The sequence below is a fragment of the Heptranchias perlo genome, chromosome 8, assembly GCF_035084215.1.
Source record: "Heptranchias perlo isolate sHepPer1 chromosome 8, sHepPer1.hap1, whole genome shotgun sequence".
Classification (NCBI taxonomy): Eukaryota; Metazoa; Chordata; class Chondrichthyes; order Hexanchiformes; family Hexanchidae; genus Heptranchias; species Heptranchias perlo.
Window position 1 is genome coordinate 57,216,430 of NC_090332.1, and position 17,777 is coordinate 57,234,206.

Here is a 17,777-nt window from a genome sequence, read left to right on the forward strand (position 1 = left end):
TCTCATCCCCCCCAGTGATCACTGTCTCTCCTCCCCACCGCGATCACTGTCTCTCATCCCCCCGTGATCACTGTCTCTCCTCCCCACCGTGATCACTGTCTCTCCTCCCCCTGCGATCACTGTCTCTCCTCCCCACCATGATCACTGTCTCTCCTCCCCCTGCGATCACTGTCTCTCCCCCCCACCGTGATCACTGTCTCTCCTCCCCCTGCGATCACTGTCTCTCCCCCACACCGATCACTGTCTCTCTCCCCACCGCGATCACTGTCTCTCTCCCCCGCGATCACTGTCTCCCCCCACCGCGATCACTGTCTCCACCCCCCCATCACTGTCTCTCCCCCCGCTATCACTGTCTCTCCCCCTCACGATCACTGTCTCCCCCCCGCCCCGATCACTGTCTCTCCCCCCCGCCGGCGATCAGTGTCTCTCCCCCCCCGACCACTGTCTTTCCCCCCGGGATCACTGTCTCTCCCCCCCACGATCACTGTCTCTCCCCCCACGATTACTGTCTCTACCCCGCACGATCTCTATTTCTCCCCCCCGGCGATCACTGTTTCTCCCCCTGGCGATCACTGTCTCTCCACCCCCCCGCCCCCGATCACTGTCTCACCCCCGCGCGATCACTGTCTCCCCACCACGATCAACGTCTCGTCCCCCGCGATCACTGTTTCTCCCCCCGGGATCACCGTCTCTCCCCACCACGATAACTGTGTCTCCCCCCCACGATCTCTATCTCACCCCCGGCGATCACTGTCTCTCCCCCCGCCGATCACTGTCTCTCCCCGCCGCGATCACTGTCTCTCCCCCCGGCGATCACTGTCTCTCCCCCCGGCGATCACTGTCTCTCCCCCCGGCGATCACTGTCTCTCCCCCCCGGGATCACTGTCTCTCCCCACCGCGATCACTGTCTCTCCCCCCGTCGGCGATCACTGTCTCTCCCCCCCGCGATCACTGTCTCTCCCCCCGTCGGCGATCACTGTCTCTCCCCACCGCGATCACTGTCTCTCCCCACCGCGATCACTGTCTCTCCCCCCGTCGGCGATCACTGTCTCTCCCCCCCATCACTGTCTCTCCCCCCGCTATCACTGTCTCTCCCCCCACACCGATCACTGTCTCTCCCCCCACCGCGATCACTGTCTCTCCCCCACACCGATCACTGTCTCTCTCCCCACCGCGATCACTGTCTCTCCCCCACCGGGATCACTGTCTCCCCCCGCCGCGATCACTGTCTCTCTCCCCCGCGCGATCACTGTCTCTCCCCACCGCGATCACTGTCTCTCTCCCCCGCGCGATCACTGTCTCTCCCCACCGCGATCACTGTCTCCACCCCCCCATCACTGTCTCTCCCCCCCGCGATCCCTGTCTCTCCCCCCCACGATCACTGTCTCCCCCCACACCGATCACTGTCTCTCTCCCCCGCGCGATCACTGTCTCTCCCCACCGCGATCACTGTCTCCCCCCGCACCGGCGATCACTGTCTCTCCCCCCGCTATCACTGTCTCTCCCCCCGCTATCACTGTCTCTCCCCCACACCGATCACTGTCTCTCTCCCCACCGCGATCACTGTCTCTCCCCCGCGCGATCACTGTCTCTCCCCACCGCGATCACTGTCTCCCCCACCACCGGCGATCACTGTCTCCACCCCCCCATCACTGTCTCTCCCCCCGCTATCACTGTCTCTCCCCCCCGCGATCCCTGTCTCTCCCCCCCACGATCACTGTCTCCCCCCCGCCCCGATCACTGTCTCTCCCCCCCGCCCCGATCACTGTCTCTCCCCCCCGCCGGCGATCAGTGTCTCTCCCCCGCCGATCACTGTCTCTCCCCCCGGGATCACTGTCTATCCCCCCCACGATCACTGTCTCTCCCCCCCACGATCTCTATCTCTCCCCACCCCGGCGATCATTGTCTCTCCCCTCTGCAATCACAGTCTCTACCCCCACCGCGATCACTGTCTCTCATCCCCCCGTGATCACTGTCTCTCCTCCCCACCGTGATCACTGTCTCTCATCCCCCCGTGATCACTGTCTCTCCTCCCCACCGTGATCACTGTCTCTGCTCCCCCCGTGATCACTGTCTCTCCCCCCAGTGATCACTGTCTCTCCTCCCCCAGTGATCACTGTCTCCTCCCCCCGCCGATCACTGTCTCTCCCCCCGCCGATCACTGTCTCTCCCCCCGGCGATCACTGTCTCCGCCCCCCCGATCACTGTCTCTCCCCCCCGCGATCACTGTCACCCCCACCCCCCGATCACTGTCTCTCCCCGCCGCGATCACTGTCTCCCCACCGCGATCAACATCTCCTCCCCCGCCGATCACTGTCTCTCCCCCCCCCCCGATCACTGTCTCTCCCCCCGGGATCACTGACTCTCCCCCCCCGATCACTGACTCTCCCCCCCCGATCACTGTCTCCCCCGTCGCCGATCACTGTCTCTCCCCCCCGCCGGCGATCACTGTCTCTCCCCTCCGCGATCACTGTCTCCCCACCGCGATCACTGTCTCTCCCCCCGCCGGCGATCACTGTCTCTCCCCTCCGCGATCACTGTCTCCCCACCGCGATCACTGTCTCTCCCCTCTGCAATCACAGTCTCTCCCCCCCCGCGATCACTGTCTCTCCTCCCCCCGTGATCACTGTCTCCCCCCCGCCCCGATCACTGTCTCTTCTCCCGCCGGCGATCACTGTCTCTCCCCTCCGCGATCACTGTCTCTCCCCTCCGCGATCACTGTCTCTCCCCTCCGCGATCACTGTCTCCCCACCGCGATCACTGTCTCTCCCCCCACCGCGATCACTGTCTCTCCCCTCTGCAATCACAGTCTCTCCCCCCCCGCGATCACTGTCTCTCCTCCCCCCGTGATCACTGTCTCTCCTCCCCACCGTGATCACTGTCTCTCCTCCCCCCGTGATCACTGTCTCCCCCCCGCCCCGATCACTGTCTCTTCTCCCGCCGGCGATCACTGTCTCTCCCCTCCGCGATCACTGTCTCTCCCCCACACCGATCACTGTCTCTCTCCCCTCCGCGATCACTGTCTCTCTCCCTCGCGATCACTGTCTCCCCACCGCGATCACTGTCTCTCCCCCTCGCGATCACTGTCTCTCCCCCTCGCGATCACTGTCTCTCCCCCTCGCGATCACTGTCTCTCCCCCTCGCGATCACTGTCTCTCCCCCTCGCGATCACTGTCTCTCCCCCTCGCGATCACTGTCTCTCCCCCTCGCGATCACTGTCTCCCCACCGCGATCACTGTCTCTCCCCCTCGCGATCACTGTCTCTCCCCCTCGCGATCACTTTCTCTCCCCCTCGCGATCACTGTCTATCCCCCCCACGATCACTGTCTCTCCCCCCCCCACGATCACTGTCTCTCCCCCCACGATCTCTATCTCTCCCCACCCCGGCGATCATTGTCTCTCCCCTCTGCAATCACAGTCTCTCCCCCCCGTGATCACTGTCTCTCATCCCCCCGTGATCACTGTCTCTCCTCCCCACCGTGATCACTGTCTCTCCCCCCCCCCGTGATCACTGTCTCTCCTCCCCCCACGTGATCACTGTCTCTCATCCCCCCGTGATCACTGTCTCTCCCCCCCCCCCGTGATCACTGTCTCTCCTCCCCCCCCGTGATCACTGTCTCTCATCCCCCCGTGATCACTGTCTCTCCTCCCCCCCGTGATCACTGTCTCTCCCCCCAGTGATCACTGTCTCTCCCCCCAGTGATCACTGTCTCTCCTCCCCCCGTGATCACTGTCTCTCCTCCCCCCGTGATCACTGTCTCTCCCCCACGTGATCACTGTCTCTCCCCCCACCGCGATCACTGTCTCTCCCCCCACACCGATCACTGTCTCTCTCCCCACCGCGATCACTGTCTCTCCTCCACCGCGATCAATGTCTCCCCCCCCACTGGCGATCACTGTCTCCACCCCCCCATCACTGTCTCTCCCCCCGCTATCACTGTCTCTCCCCCCCACGATCACAGTCTCCCCCCCGCCCCGATCACTGTCTCTTCTCCCGCCGGCGATCAGTGTCTCTCCCCCCCCGACCACTGTCTCTCCCCCCGGGATCCCTGTCTCTCCCCCCCACGATCACTGTCTCTACCCCGCACGATCTCTATTTCTCCCCCCCGGCGATCACTGTTTCTCCCCCTTGCGATCACTGTCTCTCCACCCCCCCGCCCCCGATCACTGTCTCTCCACCCCCCCGCCCCCGATCACTGTCTCACCCCCGCGCGATCACTGTCTCCCCACCACGATCAACGTCTCCTCCCCCGCGATCACTGTCTCTCCTCCTCCCGTGATCACTGTCTCTGCTCCCCCCGCCGATCACTGTCTCTCCCCCCGGCGATCACTGTCTCCGCCCCCCCGATCACTGTCTCTCCCCCCGGCGATCACTGTCTCTCCCCCCCACGATCACTGTCACCCCCACCCCCCGATCACTGTCTCTCCCCCCCGCGATCACTGTCACCCCCACCCCCCGATCACTGTCTCTCCCCCGCGTGATCACTGTCTCCCCACCGCGATCAACATCTCCTCCCCCGCCGATCACTGTCTCTCCCCCCCGCCGATCACTGTCTCTCAACCCACGATCACTATCTCCCCCACCCCGATCACTGTCTCTCCCCCCGGGATCACTGTCTCCACCCCACGATCACTGTCTCACCCCACCGCGATCACAGTCTCTACCCCCTGCAATCACTGTCTCCCCCGTCGCCGATCACTGTCTCTCCCCACCGCGATCACTGTCTCTCCCCACCGCGATCACTGTCTCTCCCCCCGCCGGCGATCACTGTCTCTCCCCTCCGCGATCACTGTCTCCCCACCGCGATCACTGTCTCTCCCCCTCGCGATCACTGTCTCTCCCCCTCGCGATCACTGTCTCTCCCCCTCGCGAACACTGTCTATCCCCCCCACGATCACTGTCTCTCCCCGCCGCGATCACTGTCACTCCCCCCCGCGATCACTGTCTCCCTCCCCCGCCGATCACTGTCTCTCCCCCCGGGATCACTGTCTATCCCCCCCACGATCTCTATCACTCCCCACCCCGACGATCATTGTCTCTCCCCTCTGCAATCACAGTCTCTCCCCCCCCGTGATCACTGTCTCTCCTCCCCACCGTGATCACTGTCTCTCCTCCCCCCCCGTGATCACTGTCTCTCCTCCCCCCGTGATCACTGTCTCTCCCCCCAGTGATCACTGTCTCTCCTCCCCCCCCGTGATCACTGTCTCTCCTCCCCCCGTGATCACTGTCTCTCCCCCCAGTGATCACTGTCTCTCCTCCCCCCGTGATCACTGTCTCTCCCCCCCCGCGATCACTGTCTCTCCTCCCCCCCGTGATCACTGTCTCTCCTCCCCCCGTGATCACTGTCTCTCCTCCCCCCGTGATCACTGTCTCTCCTCCCCCCGTGATCACTGTCTCTGCTCCCCCCCGTGATCACTGTCTCTGCTCCCCCCCGTGATCACTGTCTCTGCTCCCCCCCGTGATCACTGTCTCTCCTCCCCCCCGTGATCACTGTCTCTCATCCCCCCGCGATCACTGTCTCTCCTCCCCCCGTGATCACTGTCTCTCCCCCCAGTGATCACTGTCTCTCCTCCCCCCGTGATCACTGTCTCTCCTCCCCCCGTGATCACTGTCTCTGCTCCCCCCCGTGATCACTGTCTCTCCTCCCCCCCGTGATCACTGTGTCTCCTCCCCCCGTGGTCACTGTCTCACCTCCCCACCGTGATCACTGTCTCTCCCCCCCGTGGTCACTGTCTCTCCCCCCCGTGGTCACTGTCTCTCCCCCCCGTGGTCACTGTCTCTCCCCCCACCGCGATCACTGTCTCCCCCCCCACTGGCGATCACTGTCTCCACCCCCCCATCACTGTCTCTCCCCCCCACGATCACAGTCTCCCCCCCGCCCCGATCACTGTCTCTTCTCCCGCCGGCGATCACTGTCTCTCCCCCCGGGATCCCTGTCTCTCCCCCCACGATCACTGTCTCTCCCCCCCCGGGATCACTGTCTCTCCCCCCACGATCACTGTCTCTACCCCGCACGATCTCTATTTCTCCCCCCCGGCGATCACTGTTTCTCCCCCTGGCGATCACTGTCTCTCCCCTCCGCGATCACTGTCTCTCCCCTCCGCGATCACTGTCTCCCCCCCCACGATCACTGTCTCTCCCCTCCGCGATCACTGTCTCCCCCCCCACGATCACTGTCTCCCCACCACGATCAACGTCCCCTCCCCCGCGATCACTGTCTCTGCTACCCCCGTGATCACTGTCTCTCCTCCCCCCGTGATCACTGTCTCTCCCCCCAGTGATCACTGTCTCTCCTCCCACCGTGATCACTGTCTCTCCTCCCCACCGTGATCACTGTCTCTCCCCCCCACGATCTCTAGCTCACACCCGGCTATCACTGTCTCCTCCCCCCGCCGATCACTGTCTCTCCCCCCGGCGATCACTGTCTCCGCCCCCCCGATCACTGTCTCTCCCCCCCGCGATCACTGTCACCCCCACCCCCCGATCACTGTCTCTCCCCCTCGCGATCACTGTCTCTCCCCCTCGCGATCACTGTCTCTCCCCCTCGCGAACACTGTCTATCCCCCCCACGATCACTGTCTCTCCCCGCCGCGATCACTGTCACTCCCCCCCGCGATCACTGTCTCCCTCCCCCGCCGATCACTGTCTCTCCCCCCACGATCTCTATCTCTCCCCACCCCGGCGATCATTGTCTCTCCCCTCTGCAATCACAGTCTCTCCTCCCCCCGTGATCACTGTCTCTCCTCCCCCCGTGATCACTGTCTCTCATCCCCCCCGTGATCACTGTCTCTCCTCCCCCCGTGATCACTGTCTCTCCTCCCCCCCCGTGATCACTGTCTCTCCTCCCCACCGTGATCACTGTCTCTCCTCCCCACCGTGATCACTGTCTCTCCTCCCCCCGTGATCACTGTCTCTCCTCCCCCCGTGATCACTGTCTCTCATCCCCCCCGTGATCACTGTCTCTCCTCCCCCCGTGATCACTGTCTCTCCTCCCCCCGTGATCACTGTCTCTCATCCCCCCCGTGATCACTGTCTCTCCTCCCCACCGTGATCACTGTCTCTCCTCCCCCCGTGATCACTGTCTCTCATCCCCCCGTGATCACTGTCTCTCCTCCCCACCGTGATCACTGTCTCTCCTCCACCCGTGATCACTGTCTCTCCTCCCCCCCCGTGATCACTGTCTCTCCTCCCCCCGTGATCACTGTCTCTCCCCCCAGTGATCACTGTCTCTCCTCCCCACCGTGATCACTGTCTCTCCTCCCCACCGTGATCACTGTCTCACCTCCCCACCGTGATCACTGTCTCTCCCCCCCGTGGTGACTGTCTCTCCCCGCCGTGGTCACTGTCTCTCCCCCCACACCGATCACTGTCTCTCCCCCCACCGCGATCACTGTCTCTCCCCCACACCGATCACTGTCTCTCTCCCCACCGCGATCACTGCCTCTCCCCTCACCGCGATCACTTTCTCTCCCCCCACCACGATCACTGTCTCTCCCCCCTGCGATCACTGTCTCTCCCCGCTGCGATCACTGCCTCTCCCCTCACCGCGATCACTTTCTCTCCCCCCCGCGATCACTGTCTCTCCCCCACCGCGATCACTGTCTCTCCCCCACCGCGATCACTGTCTCTCCCCCGCCGCGATCACTGTCTCTCCCCGCTGCGATCACTGTCTCTCTCCCCTGCGAACAGTGTCTCCCCCCACCTCGATCACTTTCTCTCCCCCCCGCGATCAGTGTCTCTCCTCCCCCCCGATCACTGTCTCTCCTCCCCCCCCGATCACTGTCTCTCCCCCCCGCGATCACTGTCTCTGCCTCTGAGATCACTGTCTCTCCCCCCTGCAAACACTGTCTCTCCCCCCTGCGATCACTGTCTCTCCCCCACCGCGATCACTGTCTCTCCCCGTCCCGCGATCACTGTCTCTCCCCCACCGCGATCACTGTCTCTCCCCCACCGCGATCACTGTCTCTCCCCCACCGCGATCACTGTCTCTCCCCCACCGCGATCACTGTCTCTCCCCCGCCGCGATCACTGTCTCTCCCCCGCCGCGATCACTGTCTCTCCCCGCTGCGATAACTGTCTCTCTCCCCTGCGAACAGTGTCTCCCCCCACCTCGATCACTTTCTCTCCCCCCCGCGATCAGTGTCTCTCCTCCCCCCCGATCACTGTCTCTCCTCCCCCCCCGATCACTGTCTCTCCCCCCCGCGATCACTGTCTCTGCCTCTGAGATCACTGTCTCTCCCCCCTGCAATCACTGTCTCTCCCCCCTGCGATCAATGTCTCTCCCCACTGCGATCACTGTCTCTTCCCCCTGCGATCACTGTCTCTCCCCGTCCCGCGATCACTGTCTCTCCCCCACCGCGGTCACTGTCTCTCCCCCACCGTGATCACTGTCTCTCCCCCACCGCGATCACTGTCTCTCCCCCACCGCGATCACTGTCTCTCCCCCACCGCGATCACTGTCTCTCCCCCCACCGCGATCACTGTCTCTCCCCCCACCGCGATCACTGTCTCTCCCCCACCGCGATCACTGTCTCTCCCCCACCGCGATCACTGTCTCTCCCCCACCGCGATCACTGTCTCTCCCCACCACGATCACTGTCTCTCCCCCACCGCGATCACTGTCTCTCCCCCACCGCGATCACTGTCTCTCCCCACCGCGATCACTGTCTTTCCCCACCCCGATCACTGTCTCTCCCCCACCGCGATCACTGTCTCTCCCCATCGCGATCAATGTCTCTCCCCCACCGCGATCACTGTCTCTCCCCCACCGCGATCACTGTCTCTCCCCACCGCGATCACTTTCTCTCCCCCGTGCGATCAATGTCTCACCCCGCTGCGATCACTGACTCTCACCCCCGCGATCACTGTCTCTCCCCCCTGCGATCACTGTCTCTCCCCCCCCCACGATCACTTTCTCTCCCCCACCGCGATCACTGTCTCTCCCCCACCGCGATCACTGTCTCTCCCCCACCGCGATCACTGTCTCTCCCCCACCGCGATCACTGTCTCTCCCCGCTGCGATCACTGTCTCTCTCCCCTGCGATCAGTGTCTCTCCCCCCACCGCGATCACTGTCTCTCTCCCCTGCGATAACTTTCTCTCCCCCATGCGATCACTGTCTCTCCCCCGTGCGATCACTGTCTCACCCCGCTGCGATCACTGTCTCTCCCCCCTGCGATCACTGTCTCCCCCCACCTCGATCACTTTCTCTCCCCCCGGCGATCACTGTCTCTCCTCCCCCCCGATCACTGTCTCTCCTCCCCCCCCGATCACTGTCTCTCCCCCCCGCGATCACTGTCTCTGCCCCTGAGATCACTGTCTCTCCCCCCTGCAATCACTGTCTCTCCCCCCTGCGATCAATGTCTCTCCCCACTGCGATCACTGTCTCTCCCCTCCGCGATCACTGTCTCCCCCCCCACGATCACTGTCTCTACCCCGCACGATCTCTATTTCTCCCCCCCGGCGATCACTGTTTCTCCCCCTGGCGATCACTGTCTCTCCCCACCGCGATCACTGTCTCTCCCCAGACGATCACTGTCTCTGCCCCGCACGATCTCTATCTCTCCCCCCCGCCCCCGATCACTGTCTCTCCCCCGCGCGATCACTGTCTCCCCACCACGATCAACGTCCCCTCCCCCGCGATCACTGTCTCTGCTACCCCCGTGATCACTGTCTCTCCTCCCACCGTGATCACTGTCTCTCCCCCCCACGATCTCTAGCTCACACCCGGCTATCACTGTCTCCTGCCCCCGCCGATCACTGTCTCTCCCCCCGGCGATCACTGTCTCCGCCCCCCCGATCACTGTCTCTCCCCCCCGCGATCACTGTCACCCCCACCCCCCGATCACTGTCTCCCCCCTCGCGATCACTGTCTCTCCCCCTCGCGATCACTGTCTCTCCCCCTCGCGATCACTGTCTCTCCCCCTCGCGAACACTGTCTATCCCCCCCACGATCACTGTCTCTCCCCGCCGCGATCACTGTCTCTCCCCCTCGCGATCACTGTCCCCCCCTCGCGATCACTGTCTCTCCCCCTCGCGATCACTGTCTCTCCCCCTCGCGATCACTGTCTCTCCCCCTCGCGAACACTGTCTATCCCCCCCACGATCACTGTCTCTCCCCGCCGCGATCACTGTCACTCCCCCCCGCGATCACTGTCTCCCTCCCCCGCCGATCACTGTCTCTCCCCCCACAATCTCTATCTCTCCCCACCCCGGCGATCATTGTCTCTCCCCTCTGCAATCACAGTCTCTCCTCCCCCCGTGATCACTGTCTCTCCTCCCCACCGTGATCACTGTCTCTCCTCCCCCCGTGATCACTGTCTCTCCTCCCCACCGTGATCACTGTCTCTCCTCCCCCCGTGATCACTGTCTCTCCTCCCCCCCCGTGATCACTGTCTCTCCTCCCCCCGTGATCACTGTCTCTCCTCCCCCCGTGATCACTGTCTCTCCTCCCCACCGTGATCACTGTCTCTCCTCCCCCCGTGATCACTGTCTCTCCTCCCCCCGTGATCACTGTCTCTCCTCCCCACCGTGATCACTGTCTCTCCCCCCACCGTGATCACTGTCTCTCCTCCCCCCCGTGATCACTGTCTCTCCTCCCCCCGTGATCACTGTCTCTCCTCCCCACCGTGATCACTGTCTCTCCTCCCCCCCGTGATCACTGTCTCTCATCCCCCCGTGATCACTGTCTCTCCCCCCCCCCCCGCGATCACTGTCTCTCCTCCCCCCCCGTGATCACTGTCTCACCTCCCCACCGTGATCACTGTCTCTCCCCCCACCGCGATCATTGTCTCTCCCCCTGGCGATCACTGTCTCTCCCCCTGGCGATCACTGTCTCTCCCCACCGCGATCACTGTCTCTCCCCACCGCGATCACTGTCTCTCCCCACCGCGATCACTGTCTCCCCCCCTCACGATCACTGTCCCTCCGCTCCCCCCCCCCCTGCGATTACTGTCTCTCCCCCCGCGATCACTGTCTCTGCCCCGCACGATCTCTATCTCTCCCCCCCGGCGATCACTGTCTCTCCACCCCCCCCGCCCCCGATCACTGTCTCACCCCCGCGCGATCACTGTCTCCCCACCACGATCAACGTCTCCTTCCCCGCGATCACTGTCTCTCCCCGCCGCGATCACTGCTTCTCCCCCTCGCGATCACTGTCTCTCCCCCCGGGATCACCGTCTCTCCCCACCACGATAACTGTGTCTCCCCCCCCACGATCTCTATCTCACCCCCGGCGATCACTGTCTCTCCCCCCGGGATCACTGTCTCTCCCCCCGGCGATCACTGTCTCCGCCCCCCCGATCACTGTCTCTCCCCCTCACCGATCACTGTCTCTCCCCCACCGCGATCACTGTCTCTCCCCCCGCGATCCCTGTCTCTCCCCCACCGCGATCACTGTCTCTCCCCCACCGCGATCACTGTCTCTCCCCCCGCGATCCCTGTCTCTCCCCCCCACGATCACTGTCTCCCCCCCGCCCCGATCACTGTCTCTCCCCCCCGCCGGCGATCAGTGTCTCTCCCCCCGGGATCACTGTCTCTCCCCCCCACGATCACTGTCTCTACCCCGCACGATCTCTATTTCTCCCCCCCGGCGATCACTGTTTCTCCCCCTGGCGATCACTGTCTCTCCCGCCCCCGATCACGGTCTCCCCCCCTCACGATCACTGTCTCTCCACCCGCCCCCCCCCCCCCCCCCCGATCACTGTCTCACCCCTGCGCGATCACTGTCTCCCCACCACGATCAACGTCTCCTCCCCCGCGATCACTGTCTCTCCCCCCGGGATCACCGTCTCTCCCCCCGGCGATCACTGTCTCTCCCCCCGGGATCACTGTCTCTCCCCCCCGCGATCACTGTCTCCACCCCACGATCACTGTCTCTCCCCCCCCGATCACTGTCTCTCCCCCCCGCGATCACTGTCTCCACCCCACGATCACTGTCTCTCCCCGCCGCAATCACTGTCTCTCCCCCCCGCGATCACTGTCTCCACCCCACGATCACTGTCTCTCCCGCCCCCGATCACGGTCTCCCCCCCTCACGATCACTGTCTCTCCGCCCCCCCCCCCGCCGCCGGCGATCACTGTCTCTCCCCCCACGATCACTGTCTCTCCCCCCGGGATCACTGTCTCTCCCCCCCGCGATCACTGTCTCCACCCCACGATCACTGTCTCTCCCCCGCCGATCACTGTCTCTCCCCCCCGCGATCACTGTCTCCACCCCACGATCACTGTCTCTCCCCTCGGCGATCACTGTCTCTCCACCCGCCCCCCCCCACCCCCCCGATCACTGTCTCACCCCTGCGCGATCACTGTCTCCCCACCACGATCAACGTCTCCTCCCCCGCGATCACTGTCTCTCCCCCCGGGATCACCGTCTCTCCCCCCGGCGATCACTGTCTCTCCCCCCGGGATCACTGTCTCTCCCCCCCGCGATCACTGTCTCCACCCCACGATCACTGTCTCTCCCCCCCCGATCACTGTCTCTCCCCCCCGCAATCACTGTCTCTCCCCGCCGCAATCACTGTCTCTCCCCCCCGCGATCACTGTCTCCACCCCACGATCACTGTCTCTCCCCCCCGCGATCACTGTCTCCACCCCACGATCACTGTCTCTCCCCCCCCGATCACTGTCTCTCCCCCCCGCAATCACTGTCTCTCCCCGCCGCGATCACTGTCTCTCCCCCCGGCGATCACTGTCTCTCCCCCCGGGATCACTGTCTCTCCCCCCCGCGATCACTGTCTCCACCCCACGATCACTGTCTCTCCCCGCCGCAATCACTGTCTCTCCCCCCGGCGATCACTGTCTCCACCCCACGATCACTGTCTCTCCCCGCCGCGATCACTGTCTCTCCCCCCGGCGATCACTGTCTCTCCCCCCGGGATCACTGTCTCTCCCCCCCGCGATCACTGTCTCTCCCCCCCCGATCACTGTCTCTCCCCCCCCGATCACTGTCTCTCCCCCCGGCGATCACTGTCTCTCCCCCCGCCGATCACTGTCTCCACCCCACGATCACTGTCTCTCCCCGCCGCAATCACTGTCTCTCCCCCCCGCGATCACTGTCTCCACCCCACGATCACTGTCTCTCCCCGCCGCGATCACTGTCTCTCCCCCCGGCGATCACTGTCTCTCCCCCCGGGATCACTGTCTCTCCCCCCCGCGATCACTGTCTCCACCCCACGATCACTGTCTCTCCCCCCCCGATCACTGTCTCTCCCCTCCCGCGATCACTGTCTCCACCCCACGATCACTGTCTCTCCCCGCCGCAATCACTGTCTCTCCCCCCCGCGATCACTGTCTCCACCCCACGATCACTGTCTCTCCCCCCGGCGATCACTGTCTCTCCCCCCGGGATCACTGTCTCTCCCCCCCGCCGATCACTGTCTCTCCCCCCGGGATCACTGTCTCTCCCCCCGGCGATCACTGTCTCTCCCCCCCCGATCACTGTCTCTCCCCCCGGGATCACTGTCTCTCCCCCCCCGATCACTGTCTCTCCCCCCCCGATCACAGTCTCTCCCCCCCCGATCACTGTCTCACCCCCCCGCGATCACTGTCTCCCCCCCACGATCACTGTCTCTCCCCCCGGGATCACTGTCTCTCCCCCCCCGATCACTGTCTCTCCCCCCGGGATCACTGTCTCTCCCCCCCCGATCACTGTCTCTCCCCCCCCGATCACAGTCTCTCCCCCCCCGATCACTGTCTCTCCCCCCCACGATCACTGTCTCTCCCCGCCGCAATCACTGTCTCTCCCCCCCGCGATCACTGTCTCCACCACACGATCACTGTCTCTCCCCGCCGCGATCACTGTCTCTCCCCCCGGCGATCACTGTCTCTCCCCCCGGGATCACTGTCTCTCCCCCCCGCGATCACTGTCTCCACCCCACGATCACTGTCTCTCCCCGCCGCAATCACTGTCTCTCCCCCCCGCGATCACTGTCTCCACCCCACGATCACTGTCTCTCCCCGCCGCGATCACTGTCTCTCCCCCCGGCGATCACTGTCTCTCCCCCCGGGATCACTGTCTCTCCCCCCCGCGATCACTGTCTCTCCCCCCCCGATCACTGTCTCTCCCCCCCCGATCACTGTCTCTCCCCCCGGCGATCACTGTCTCTCCCCCCGCCGATCACTGTCTCCACCCCACGATCACTGTCTCTCCCCGCCGCGATCACTGTCTCTCCCCCCGGGATCACTGTCTCTCCCCCCCGCGATCACTGTCTCCACCCCACGATCACTGTCTCTCCCCCCCCGATCACTGTCTCTCCCCTCCCGCGATCACTGTCTCCACCCCACGATCACTGTCTCTCCCCGCCGCAATCACTGTCTCTCCCCCCCGCGATCACTGTCTCCACCCCACGATCACTGTCTCTCCCCCCGGCGATCACTGTCTCTCCCCCCGGGATCACTGTCTCTCCCCCCCGCCGATCACTGTCTCTCCCCCCGGGATCACTGTCTCTCCCCCCGGCGATCACTGTCTCTCCCCCCCCCGATCACTGTCTCTCCCCCCGGGATCACTGTCTCTCCCCCCCCGATCACAGTCTCTCCCCCCCCGATCACTGTCTCACCCCCCCGCGATCACTGTCTCCCCCCCACGATCACTGTCTCTCCCCGCCGCAATCACTGTCTCTCCCCCCCGCGATCACTGTCTCCACCCCACGATCACTGTCTCTCCCCGCCGCGATCACTGTCTCTCCCCCCGGCGATCACTGTCTCTCCCCCCGGGATCACTGTCTCTCCCCCCCGCGATCACTGTCTCCACCCCATGATCACTGTCTCTCCCCGCCGCAATCACTGTCTCTCCCCCCCGCGATCACTGTCTCCACCCCACGATCACTGTCTCTCCCCGCCGCGATCACTGTCTCTCCCCCCGGCGATCACTGTCTCTCCCCCCGGGATCACTGTCTCTCCCCCCCCGATCACTGTCTCTCCCCCCCGCGATCACTGTCTCCACCCCACGATCACTGTCTCTCCCCGCCGCAATCACTGTCTCTCCCCCCCGCGATCACTGTCTCCACCCCACGATCACTGTCTCTCCCCGCCGCGATCACTGTCTCTCCCCCCGGCGATCACTGTCTCTCCCCCCGGGATCACTGTCTCTCCCCCCCGCGATCACTGTCTCTCCCCCCCCGATCACTGTCTCTCCCCCCCCGATCACTGTCTCTCCCCCCGGCGATCACTGTCTCTCCCCCCGCCGATCACTGTCTCCACCCCACGATCACTGTCTCTCCCCGCCGCAATCACTGTCTCTCCCCCCCGCGATCACTGTCTCCACCCCACGATCACTGTCTCTCCCCGCCGCGATCACTGTCTCTCCCCCCGGGATCACTGTCTCTCCCCCCCGCGATCACTGTCTCCACCCCACGATCACTGTCTCTCCCCCCCCGATCACTGTCTCTCCCCTCCCGCGATCACTGTCTCCACCCCACGATCACTGTCTCTCCCCGCCGCAATCACTGTCTCTCCCCCCCGCGATCACTGTCTCCACCCCACGATCACTGTCTCTCCCCCCGGCGATCACTGTCTCTCCCCCCGGGATCACTGTCTCTCCCCCCCGCCGATCACTGTCTCTCCCCCCGGGATCACTGTCTCTCCCCCCGGCAATCACTGTCTCTCCCCCCCCGATCACAGTCTCTCCCCCACCCCGATCACTGTCTCACCCCCCCGCGATCACTGTCTCCCCCCCACGATCACTGTGTCTCCCCGCTGCAATCACTGTCTCTCCCCCCCGCGATCACTGTCTCCACCCCACGATCACTGTCTCTCCCCCCCGCGATCACTGTCTCCACCCCACGATCACTGTCTCTCCCCGCCGCGATCACTGTCTCTCCCCCCGGCGATCACTGTCTCTCCCCCCGGGATCACTGTCTCTCCCCCCCCGATCACTGTCTCTCCCCCCGGCGATCACTGTCTCCACCCCCGGGATCACTGTCTCTCCCCTCCCGCGATCACTGTCTCCACCCCACGATCACTGTCTCTCCCCGCCGCAATCACTGTCTCTCCCCCCCGCGATCACTGTCTCCACCCCACGATCACTGTCTCTCCCCCCGGCGATCACTGTCTCTCCCCCCGGGATCACTGTCTCTCCCCCCCGCCGATCACTGTCTCTCCCCCCGGGATCACTGTCTCTCCCCCCGGCGATCACTGTCTCTCCCCCCCCGATCACTGTCTCTCCCCCCCCGATCACTGTCTCTCACCCCCCGATCACTGTCTCTCCCCCCGGGATCACTGTCTCTCCCCCCCCGATCACTGTCTCTCCCCCCGGCGATCACTGTCTCTCCCCCCCCGATCACTGTCTCTCCCCCCCCGATCACTGTCTCTCCCCCCGCGATCACTGTCTCTCCCCCCCCGATCACTGTCTCTCCCCCCCCGATCACTGTCTCTCCCCCCGCCGATCACTGTCTCTCCCCCCCGCCGATCACTGTCTCCCCCCCGCCGATCACTGTCTCCCCCCCCCGCCGATCACTGTCTCCCCCCCGCCGATCACTGTCTCTCCCCCCCCGATCACTGTCTCTCCCCCCCCGATCACTGTCTCTCCCCCCCCGATCACTGTCTCTCCCCCCGCCGATCACTGTCTCTCCCCCCCGCCGATCACTGTCTCACCCCCCCGCCGATCACTGTCTCCCCCCCCGATCACTGTCTCTCCCCCCGCGATCACTGTCTCTCTGCCCCCCACGATCACTGTCTCTCAACCCACGATCACTGTCTCTCAACCCACGATCACTGTCTCCCCCCCCCGATCACTGTCCCCCCCCCCTGCGATCACTGTCTCTCCCCACCGTCGATCACTGTCTCTCCCCTCCATCACTGTCTCTCCCCCCGCTATCACTGTCTCCCCCCCCGCGATCCCTGTCTCTCCCCCCCACGATCACTGTCTCCCCCCGCCCCGATCACTGTCTCTGCCCCCCGCCGGCGATCAGTGTCTCTCCCCCCCCGACCACTGTCTCCCCCCCCGGGATCACTGTCTCTCCCCCCCACGATCACTGTCTCTGTCCCGCACGATCTCTATCACTCCCCCCCGGCGATCACCGTCTCTCCCCCCCACGATCACTGTCTCTACCCCGCACGATCTCTAATTCTCCCCCCCACGATCACTGTTTCTCCCCCTGGCGATCACTGTCTCTCCCCCCCACGATCACTGTCTCTCCCCCCCGCGATCACTGTCTCTCCCCCCCCGGGATCACTGTCTCTCCCCCCCACGATCACTGTCTCTCCCCTCCGCGATCAATGTCTCCTCCCCCGCGATCACTGTCTCTCCCCACCGCGATCACTGTCTCTCCCCCCCGCGATCACTGTCTCTCCCCTCCGCGATCAATGTCTCCTCCCCCGCGATCACTGTCTCTCCCCACCGCGATCACTGTCTCTCCCCTCCGCGATCACTGTCTCTCCTCCCCCCCGTGATCACTGTCTCTCCCCCCCGCGATCACTGTCTCTCCCCCCCGCGATCACTGTCTCTCCCCACCGCGATCACTGTCTCCCCCCCCCGCGATCACTGTCTCTCCTCCCCCCCGCGATCACTGTCTCTCCCCACCGCGATCACTGTCTCTCCCCTCCGCGATCACTGTCTCTCCTCCCCCCCGTGATCACTGTCTCTCCCCCCCGCGATCACTGTCTCTCCCCCCCGCGATCACTGTCTCTCTCCCCACCGCGATCACTGTCTCTCCCCCCCGTGATCACTGTCTCTCCTCCCCCCCGTGATCACTGTCTCTCCCCCCCGCGATCACTGTCTCTCCCCTCCGCGATCAATGTCTCCTCCCCCGCGATCCCTGTCTCTCCCCCCCACGATCTCT